We start from the raw sequence: 11,358 nt of genomic DNA, 5'->3' as shown, positions 1-11,358 counted from the left end.
TCACGATCACGACCAGCTTACCAGTACCCACCTGCCCCCTGCCAGTGCCACCTCTGTAATAAAAAAGTGCCCCCAATCAGTGCCACCCAGCAGTGCCCATAGTGCCACCCAGCAGTGCCCACAGTGCCACACATCAGTGCCCACAGTGCCACACATCAGTGCCCACAATCTGCCTCAACAACGGAGCTGCACCCCAGTGCCACATATCCGTGCCCATCAGTGTCATCTACCAGTGCCCATCAGCGCCGCCCATCAGTGCCCAGCAGTGCCACCTATCAGAGCCACCTATCAGTGCCACCTATCAGTGCCCATCAGTCCCATCTATCAGTGGTACCTATTAGTGCCACCCATCCTGAACTACACCTATACCATACCAGTTCTTAAAATAACTTTTGTGGACCTAATAGCTAGCGATTTGGGTCACTGCAGTCTCTCCCTGCTCCAAAGGAAGACTTATGAACTGAAAGCTTCTGTCGAAAGGCTTCATCATAAGAGAACCAAGCTAAACCTGGAACATTTTTATAAGCTTCTAAAATTATTTCAACATGATGAAACATACCGCTACATAATTCAGGATGACATTCGCCCATTACACTAGCATAAATACAAAAAGATTGTAACCAATTATTAAAATTGCGTGTGCCTAAACGTCTCCTGTCATCATCAGATTTCTCACCATATTTTTTATCAAACCTATATTCTTTAAATGACGGCAATAAGGAAAGCAATTCAATATAATCCCCTTTCCAAATCTTTTCTTTAACTGAAATAGGTAAGTGAAAACCTAATGGAGACAATTCACACGTAAGTACTTCTTTAATGTAAGGTTCAAGAACATTAGAAACAGTAGCACAAGAGGGAACTAATGATAAACCAGAGGAAGTCAAATCAACATTAAGTAAAACAGAAGAATTTGAAGCAGTATGAACACTATCTTTTGAAACTGACATAAGAGCAGCGTCATCAGCAGAGCGAGAAGAAGCAGTTTTAGGCAATAAATTCGATAAAAGTTGTGACATTAATCATAAAGTTTTGCAGAATAGAGGCATCAATCGACTCACCTCCATTTAAACGTGAAACTTCTTGAGCAGTAGGAACAGCTGCCTGCTGAAATCCTTCAGAAATGGAGCAATCTGCAGCCATTACAGGAGCTCTGTCATTCACCCAGGGGCGGATCCAGAGTCTAATCTCGGGAGGGGCACTGCTATAAAATATGTTTTTTTGGGGGCAATTTATATGGGAAATGGCTGGTATTTGTGCTTCAATCATTACGGCACCATGGTTGTTATGGTGTCAGGATGATTGAAGTGCATTATTTCTATTAATACATTGTAATATAAAATTAAATGGTTCAACTCACCATAATGCAGAATCAGTGGGAGCCCTGAGGATGTCACTTGCCATGTCGCCTGCCACCAAATGTGGATTGTCACTTGCCACGTCACTTGTCACCAAATGCGGATTGTTACTTGCCACGTCACCTGCCACACATTGCGGATTGTCACTTGCCACGTTGCCTGCCACACATTGCGGATTGTCACTTGCCACGTTGCCTGCCACACATTGCGGATTGCCACTTGCCACATCACCTGCCACACATTGCGGATTGTCACTTGCCACGTTGCCTGCCACACATTGCGGATTGCCACTTGCCACGTAGCCTGCCACACATTGCGGATTGTCACTTGCCACATTGCCTGCCACACATTGCGGATTGCCACTTGCCACGTCACCTGCCACACATTGCGGATTGTCACTTGCCACGTTGCCTGCCACACATTGCGGATTGTCACTTGCCACGTCACCTGCCACAGATTGCGGATTGCCACTTGCCACGTAGTCTGCCACACATTGCGGATTGCCACGTAGCCTGCCACACATTGCGGATTGTCACCTACTGTGTCACTTTTCTGCAATCTCTCTGCTGCACACAGCTTCCTACACAGTGAGGGCGGAACTGGAGGGATGCAGGGCAGTGAGAGATGATGTCATCTCCTTGCTCCCCTGCCTGCTGGCTTCCTGATTGGCCAGGAGCCCTCCTAAGCCGCCCAGCTGCCCCCCCTCACCGTCCACTCAGCGCGGGTACCCGCGGAACCGACCGCGATTGGACCCGCGGAACCGGCCGTGCGGGTACCCGCGGAACCGGCCGCGATTGGACCCGCGGAACCGGCCCGCTGGTACCCGCGGAACCGGGCCGCTGGTACCCGCGGAACCGGCCGCGATTGGACCCGCGGAAACCAGCCTGCCAGTATTCTTGGGGGGGGGCAATTGACCCGTTGCCCCCCCCCCTGGATCCGCCCCTGCATTCACCATGGCAATGTTATCAAGCACCAGTGAAGCATTATCAACTGTAGCAGCCACCGCATCAGATACATGTAAAGCACTATAGACATTGTCCCTAGCAGTGACAGTATGCCCAGTAACATTCAAATGATTTGATTTTTTCTTTTTCTTCAAACAAGCAGACCCAGTACCTTTTTTGTTTTGCAGGGGTGAATCCACCAATTCAAATCTTCGCGGTCTCCTTCTCGTTTTTTTCCGGGCAGCCCGATGGTCCACTGCACCTGTGCCGTCCTCGGAGATCGGAGAATAGGCCGAACAGCTGCGGACATCTCCGAAAGGTTCTTGCGTCACCGTGTCAAGAGGAGGGACCGACCGGGAGGAAGAGGAAGCCGCCGAAACCGGAAGATCCTGGGGTACCCGAGAGAATGCACTGAGGAAATCAAACTGCTCCACCAGAGGGACATCCACAGACGGAACACTACCAGAACCAGCCACCGGATAAGCCGACAGACAGGAACGAAGCCACCGCTCTCCATCCACGGCACCAGCCTGTTCGATCACCTGTCGCAGTAAGGACTCCATAACGAAACAGCAGGGATGTGTTCTGATCTTCTTTGTCCATTATACTGCGGCAACTGACACACTTTTTTCTCTTTTATAGGGTCTCCTGTTTGTGGCAACCGTTACTAAGCCTCTGGACCAATCAAAGGTAAGTACTCTAACAACATTTAACTGTAAATTAATTAATTCCCTTCTACCAGCGATGCGATGTGCTTGGGTGATGTGTTTCGATGCGATGTGGTGGGGCAATGCGATTTGATGTGCTGATGTGATTCGATGTTTTGGGGGTGATGCAATGTGCTTTGGGCGATTTGATGTGCTGGGGCGATTAGATGTGCTGGGAGATGCAATGTGCTGGGGGAGATGCGATTCGATTTGCTGGGGCGATGCGATTCGATGTGATGATGCAATTCGAAGTGTTGGGGGTGATGCAATGTGCTGGGGTGATGTGATTCGATGTTCTGGGGGAGATGCGATTCGATGTGCTGGGGCCATTCAATGCAATGTGCTTGGGTGATGTGATTCGATGCGATGTGTTGAGGGCAGCGCGATTCGATTTTCTGATGTGATTTGATGTGTTGGCGTGATGCAATGTGCTTTGGGCGATTCGATGTGCTGGGGGAGATGTGATTCGATGTTCTGGGGAGATGCGATTCGATGTGCTGAGGCGATGCGATGTGCTTGGGTGATGCATTTTGATGCGATAAGGTGGGGGGAAGCAATTCGATGTGCTGATGCGATTCGATGTGTTGTAGGTGATGCAATGTGCTTTGGGCATTTCGATGCGCTGGGGGTGATGCAATGTGCTGGGGCAGATGCAATGGGATGGGGGAGATGCAATTAGATTTGCTGGGGCGATGAGATGTGTTGGGGCGATACGATTCGATGTGCTGATGCAATTCGAAGTGTTGGGGGTGATGCAATGTGCTGGGGGTGATGCGATTCGATGTTCTGGGGGAGATGTGATGCGATGTGCTTGGGTGTTGAGATTTGATGTTCTGGGAGAGATGCGATTCAATGTGCTGGGGCGATTTAATGCGATGTGCTTGGGTGATGCGATTTGATGCGATCTGTTGAGGGCGATGCGATTCGATGTTCTGATGTGATTTGATGTGTCGGGGGTGATGCAATGTGCTTTGGGCAATGCGATGAGAAGTGTTGGGGGAGATGCGATTCGATGTGCTGGGGGCGTTGTGATGCGTTTTTACGGGGAGGGGGCGATGCGATGTGCTGGGGGAATATTTTCTTATTTTTAACCCGATTATCTATGTAACATAGAGAAAGTTGTTTGTGCAAATAGTTGTAAATAAGCAGTTTTTTTAAATACTCCCACCATCCCATCTAAGACCCCATTCACACATGCGGACATTATGTGCGTATTTCATCCATCCGTTTGCGGATGAAGTACGGACATACATGCATTCCTATGGGATAGCGGGTGTCGGCGGATGAACATCCGCAAACACCCGATATCGTCCGCCTCCGCAATTGTCGGATTCTGCAGACGGAGGAAAATCCTATTTTTCAATCCGTCTGCAGAGCGGATCGGATGAACACGGACAGACGATCCCCCATAGAGGAGAGCGGAGAGCTGACAGGGCGGTCCATGCACAGTGTGCTGGGACCGCCCTGTTATCCTCCGGCTCAGCGGGGACAACAGAGCGATCCCCGCTGAGCAAGCGGATTATCACCGGGCGGATCATTACTGATCCATCCCGTGTGAAAGGGGCCTAACACCAAAACACAAGCACAATTTTTCAAAATTAATATGCACAGTTTGAACTTCATAAAGTCGTCTTCAATACGTCTAGATGCATAAATGAATTGTGTTGCTGAGATTATTATTTTTTTAATTATTATTTTTTTCTTTTTAAATGAAAAGCTGTACAGAAAAAAGTATCAGCTGAGTGTAGATATAGTGTGTGTGTGTGTTTCTTGAATAATATTCCTTGTACATGCAGTATATTTACTGGTTCCTGGAGGGAGGAGGGGTTTGCATAGATATGGGTGGCAACTTCCTCTAACACTGCCGTTGCCATGGAAACCTGACCTGAAACTTATTACACTGCTTGTGCAGCATTGAGCATGTGCGAGATCTGCAAGGCTGAAATCCAGGAAGAAATACAGTCTGGCTTCAGATGCCCACACTTCAGATGGTCACAGTCTGCTGCTAGTTTATAAACTTTCAAAATGCTGTAATAACCTAACAAAACAGACCTTAGTTTACAGACCAACTTTACTGAATACATTAAGCTTGTGTATTATAGGGGTATTTTTATTTAAAAAGTGTAATTTTGGCCGGAGCACCACTTTAACCACTTGCTTACTGGGCACTTAAACCCCCCTCCTGCCCAGACCAATTTTCAGCTTTCAGCGCTGATGCACTAATTCTAGCACTAGACCTCCTCTGAAACTCTAACCTGGTAACCGTAAAAAAATGTTTAAAGCGTCGCCTATTGAGGTTTTTAGGTACCGTACTTTGTCGTCAATCCACAAGTGCATGCAATTATAAAGTGTGGCATGTTTGGTATCTATTTACTTGGCGTAACATTATCTTTCACATTATGCAAAAAAAAAAAATGGGATAATTTTACTGTTTTTTTTTTTTTTATTCATGAAAGTGTCCCTTTTCCCAAAAAGTTGCATTTAAAACACCGCTGAGCAAATACCGTGTGACATAAAATATTGCAACAATCGCCGTTTTATTCTCTAGAGTCTCTGTTAAAAAAAATATATATATATATAATGTTTGGGGGTTCCAAGTAATTTTCTAGCAAAAAATATGGATTTTAACTTGTAAACACCAAATGCCAAAAATAGGCTTAGTCATGAATGGGTTAAGCCAGGTTTAACCATGAAGTAAGCATTTTAGGTTAACAGTAAAAAAAATGTATATCGTGCCATGGTTTCGATTTTGTATTTTTAACCCAAACCTCAGATTTCATTATCTCTGGATAAGTAAGCATAATTCCATTGTAAATTTTCTCTTTTTCATGACTGTTTGATAAGCCATGAAATCTTCAAGCAAGATGGGAAGCTATGATCTCTCAAAGCAAGATGGGAAGCCAGGCACACTCCAAGCAAGACGGAATCCCTTTTCTGCTTCTGCAGCATTAGCAGATGGTGGGTACCTACATAAAAATCATGGATGATGATAAAATAAATATTCTAAATGTACCATTTCAGAATGTATTCCCAGGGGGTCTTCCATCCAGGCTCTAACCAGGCCCGACCCTGGTTAGTATCCGAGATCAGACGAGATCAGGCGCATTCAGGGTGATGTGGCCGTAGGCGATCTTTTTGGCCACTCTCAACCCTCTTGAAAAACACCAAGATGGTCACCTCGGCAAAAAAGCAGAAAAATAAAAGAGGTTGTCGACATCAACAACATATTAAAAAAAAGCCTACAGCTCCTGGTATTCCCATGCGGTGTACTATCCAGGTACTAACCAGGTTCGACCCTGCTTAGCATCCGAGATCAGATGAGATCGGGCGCATTCAGGGTGATGTACAGTAAGCGATCTTTCTGACCACTCTCAACCCTCTTGACAAACGCCAACATATTCACCTTGGCAAACAACCAGCAAAATAAAACAGGTCGTCGACGCCTACAACATATTAAGAAAAAGTCTACGGCACCTGGAATTCCCAGGCGGAATCCCACCCAGGTACTAAACAGGCCCGACCCTGCTTAGCATCCAAAATCAAATGAGATCTGGCAAATTCAGGCTGATTTGGTCGTAGGCGATCTTTCTGGCCACTCTCAACCCTCTTGACAAATGCCAAGATGGTCACCTCGGCAAACAAGCAGAAAAATAAAACAGGTCATCGACGCCAACAACATATTAAAAAAAAGAATACGGCACCTGGTATTCCCTGGCGGTTTCCCATCCAGGTGCTAACCATGTCACCCTGAATGTCCCTAGACCTAAGTGCAGCGTAAACCATTATTGGGCAGTATATCGGGGTACCTAGCTCTATAAAAACCTGGCGGTGAACCTAAAAAAAATAAAAGTGCAGTGCTTGGCCTCTTAAATATAAATGTGTATTAATGTGACTTAATAGAAAAAATGTGTGTGTATGGAAAATGTGAAAAACCTAAATAATGTGAAAAATCATTAGTGAAAAATACTTTGAAAACCCAAATGTCCAATGAAGTCAAAAGAAATGAATCTGTAACTCAAATGTCCATTAAAGTGAAAAACCAAATAATCATAAAAAATAATGTGACACAATATAAAGTCCCATGTGAAATATAAGACAAAAAATGATGATTGATCTTGTATGTTCAAAACAACAATAATAATGCTTGACCACGTGGACCCTTCACCTCTGTAAACCAATAATGAATGCACCTGGGGTGATTAGGGTGTGCCCAGGCACGCAGCATGCCTGGACACACCCTAATCACCCCAGGTGCATTAGCATTATCCAGGAGCAGCACCAGTGATATGACGTTTTGAGGCCTAAGAGAGGATCCGAGCGTATTTGGAGACTACGTGATATCCGAAGGATTGGGTCGTTTCCCGGCTTCTTGCACCGAAACGATTGGGTCGGCTTTCGGCTTCCTTATCGAAACGTCTATGTGATCGTATCTGCGCAGACTGACCTCCCTTAACAGGGGGTCACTGGAGATCTGGTAAGCCTCCATTCATTATTGGTTTACAGAGGTGAAGGGTCCACGTGGTCAAGCATTATTATTGTTGTTTTGAACATACAAGATCAATCATCATTTTTTGTCTTATATTTCACATGGGACTTTATATTGTGTCACATTATTTTTTATGATTATTTGGTTTTTCACTTTAATGGACATTTGAATTACAGATTCATTTCTTTTGACTTCATTGGAAATTTGGGTTTTCAAAGTATTTTTCACTAATGATTTTTCACATTATTTAGGTTTTTCACATTTTCCATACACACACATTTTCCCTATTAAGTCACATTTATATTTAAGAGGCCAAGCAAAGCACTTTTACTTTTTTCTGCTTTTGTGTGCCCAGTATCCAGGTTATAGTGTTCAGCTGCTGTTTTTATATCATTTTATTTTATTTTATTTTACTAAGCGCAGATTTCTAATTTCTTTTGTAACCTAAAAAAAATAACTAGCTACTTAGCGGCACCAGTGACACTAATGGAGCGATCAGAAAAACGATCGCTTAGTGACACTGGCAAAAGGGGGTGAAAGGGTTAACTCTAGGGGCAATCAGGGGGTTAAACCTTTATTGGGGGGGTAGGGGGCTACCCTGGACCTAACATTAACTGCCCTGACAGTATTTACTGTCACAACTGACACTAAATGCAGTGATCAATAAATAAATGATCACTGCAATCAGTGACACTGTGACTGGGAGGGGGGGAGATGGGGGGGGGGGGTTGTGTACCTACATGTCAGTGTAGTGTTGGTGCACACTTACTTTCACTGTTCTCCTCGTAGTCCGGTCAATAAGACCGCCCCGAGGAGAATGACATCACTTCCTCCCTGCCTGTGTTTACTATACACAGCGGGGGAAGCTTCTCATTCGCCAGGAGCGATCGAGAGGGGATGGCCAGAAACCAACGGCCATCCCCTCATCCCGGATCGCTCCTGAAGCGAAACGGACCGCCGCATCCAGCGGGAGGGGGGTCCGATCGGACCCCCCACCCACTGGAAGGCAAGCACGTACATGTACGTGCTTTCATAGTTTCATAGTTAGTTAGGTTGAAAAAAGACACCAGTCCATCCAGTTCAACCTAAGTGAGTGTCTACAATTGTCCCTATTCCTGTACATTGCACACTCACATTGGTCCCTACCCTCAAGGAGCCCACAATCCAAGGTCCCCATGCATATACTAGGGCCAACTTTGGACAGAGGCCAATTAACCTACCTGCATGTCTTTGGATTGTGGGAGGAAACCGGAGTACCCGGAGAAAACCCACGCAGACACAGGGAGAACATGCAAACTCCAAGCAGGTAGTGTTGTGGTTGGGATTTGAACCAGTGACCCATCTTATTCCTAGGTGAGAGTGCTAACCACTACACCACTGTGCTGCCCTTGTGCCTGTCGGTGCCATTGCACCGACGTACATTGCCATGCGGCGGTCCTTAAGTGGTTAAGGATGATAAAATAAATTGTCTAACATGCTATAGAAGCAGTGTCAGAGTTATGAGCTTTAATCATAACTCATTGCTTGGGTTCATCACTGAATTTTGTGGACCCAAAAATATTGCTTGACTGCGTTAGGAATGAAAAAGTATATAGCTCAATTAACTGCCTGAGTTATGAGCTTTAATCAGAACTCATTGCTTGGGTTTACCCACTGAATTTTGTGGACCCAAAAATATTGCTGGATGGAGTTAGGAATAAGAAAGAGAGCAGGGATTTCAGTCTGATCCCTCTTGGGAAAGTCTACAGAGAGCCCCCGCTCTCTGGAAGTAAAGGGCGGCTGTTGGAAGACCATCTTACATTTCAATTGTAAGCTATAATTAAGCCTCTAGTCTGGTTGCTAGGTTGTTCTGAAGTAGAAGGCTGAGGGACTGGGTCAATCTCAGTTCGTGCTGGACTTGCGGAAGAGTGCTCATTCCTCTGAGAAGGCCGGGCTAGATCTGATTCAGTCTCTCTTCCAACTGCTTCTAGGGCAACATGGCAGGCAGTCCAAATGTTTGGTTATGGCCTATGAAGTGAATGGCAGATCCTATTCTAACTATTCATCCTTTCTTCCTGGGAATTCGGTGTTTTGATCTTGGAATGGTTCTTAGCTTTTCTTGGTTAGAGTATGAGGGCACCATACTACAGCCAACAAACTTTGGCCAGGCCAAAATCAATGTGCCCTATTCTTGGTTCAGACTTTAGGGACTGGGTCAAGATGTCTTCTCCCCATAGGGGAAAAGGTATGACACATGCCATTCCCACACAAATAGGTTTAAACGTCCATAATTTAAACCATATGAAAGTTTTCAATGAAAACTATTCATTAATGTCCATGTATAGTGTAGCCAGTAGCAAGCAAAAACAGAGTAGGGTTCAGGTTCAATGCACATAGATATCACTTGCTGCCCATTTGCTAGAGCGGGATTTAGACAGGACCCCCTCCCAAGCCCACTGTAGCATTGTTTGTATATAATGCTGTTAACTACCCGTTTGCTGCTCATTAGTATGCCCACCTTGGAGCAGTGTAGAATGCATTGCCAGTGATTTCCCCTTGCACATATGCTCTGTGGTCCCAACAGAGCAGATTTCATAGGCAATGTAAATAGTAAATGGCTGCTCTACTAGAGCCGGCCTTTGGTTTATATGAAATTCAAATGATGTGTTGTGCAATCAAGCCCACTGAAGCATTGTTTGTTTACAATGCCATTATTTCCCCTCCACTACTCATTTATATGCCCAACTTGGAGCAGTGTAGAATGCATTGCAAATGATTTCACCTTGCGCATATGCTTTTTGTGGTCCCAACAAAGCAGCATTCATAAGCAATGCAGATAGTGATTGGCTGCTCTAGGGGAGCCAGTTATATGAAATGCAAATGATGTGTTGCACAATCAAGCCCACTGTAGCATTGGTTTTATACAATGCCATTAATTCGCCCTTTGCTGCTGATTCATACCCAGTCTGGCGCAGCATAGAATGTATTGCGCCTGATTTCCCTTTTCAGGCTCTCTGTGGTCCCAACAGAGCAGTGTTCAGATGCAATGCACATAGATTTCTTGCTGCCCATTTGTTGCAGCTAGGCTTTCGACAGGACCCCCTCCCAAGCCCATGGTAGCATTGTTTGTATACAATGCCATTAATTTGCCCTTTGCTGCTGATTCATGCCCAGCCTGGCGCAGCATAGAATGCATTGCGATTGATTTCCCATTGGTTTCCAGCTCTTTGTGGTCCCAACAGAGGAGTATTCAGACACAATGCACATAATTGATTTATTTTTATTTTTTTGTTAGGCTTTAGTACGGTTATTAGTTAGCATTAGAACCATATTGTTTAATGTGAAAATGATGTATATTTTTACTGCTGAATGCTTTATTTTTTTAGAAGCCAGGAAAGCATTTTATTGTTTTAAAATGCCTAGCTTGTCAATATTACAATTGAGTGCAGTGTGTTTTAAAGGTTGTTAATGCAATAATTGGGGCCCAAAGCCCCATATCATCCTCCTTGTGTTTTTTAATGTTACCAATATCTCGTTGCAGATGACTGGAATGAGCACAAGATGTATGTGTGAAATGCGTCCACATGACCATAGTTTGGTGTCTTTGGTGTTATCTTTGTGAAACAATATAAAAGGCAATTGGAAGTTCTGGATCTGTGGTCATTTCTTTCTTCCTTTTGACTGGAATGATCCAGTATGGCTGGGCTGCTGTTCGATCTAAAGTAAGTGAAGGGTACACATTCTTTTTTCATTTTATACATTTATTTAACTCCAGGGCACGTTCATCCCATTGGTGGTCAATGGGCAGCATGTCTCCCCTTGGTGGTCAATGGGCAGCATGTCTCCCCTTGGTGGTCAATGATGGGCAGCATGTCTCCCCTTGG

The 11,358-nt window shown here is 45.0% G+C and overlaps 1 long non-coding RNA gene and 1 pseudogene across 1 annotated transcript; one reads left to right on the top strand and one right to left on the bottom strand.

The window, feature by feature from the left end:
* Window positions 1–2,580: 2,580 nt before the first annotated feature.
* LOC143959122 (uncharacterized) lies at window positions 2,581–11,133 on the top strand. The gene is made up of 4 exons (XR_013270185.1): window positions 2,581–2,852; window positions 2,945–2,992; window positions 5,854–5,967; window positions 11,016–11,133. It is a non-coding gene; the product is annotated as an uncharacterized LOC143959122 (long non-coding RNA).
* On the bottom strand, window positions 6,246–6,363 carry LOC143959146 (5S ribosomal RNA; annotated as a pseudogene).
* Window positions 11,134–11,358: the final 225 nt, after the last annotated feature.

This window comes from Lithobates pipiens, unplaced genomic scaffold (assembly GCF_037356315.1).
Source record: "Lithobates pipiens isolate NorthernLeopardFrog02 unplaced genomic scaffold, aLitPip1_a1.2 Scaffold_67, whole genome shotgun sequence".
Taxonomy (NCBI): domain Eukaryota; kingdom Metazoa; phylum Chordata; class Amphibia; order Anura; family Ranidae; genus Lithobates; species Lithobates pipiens.
The sequence above is the reverse complement of the archived record's forward strand: the minus strand, read 5'-3'. Positions and strand labels throughout refer to the sequence as shown.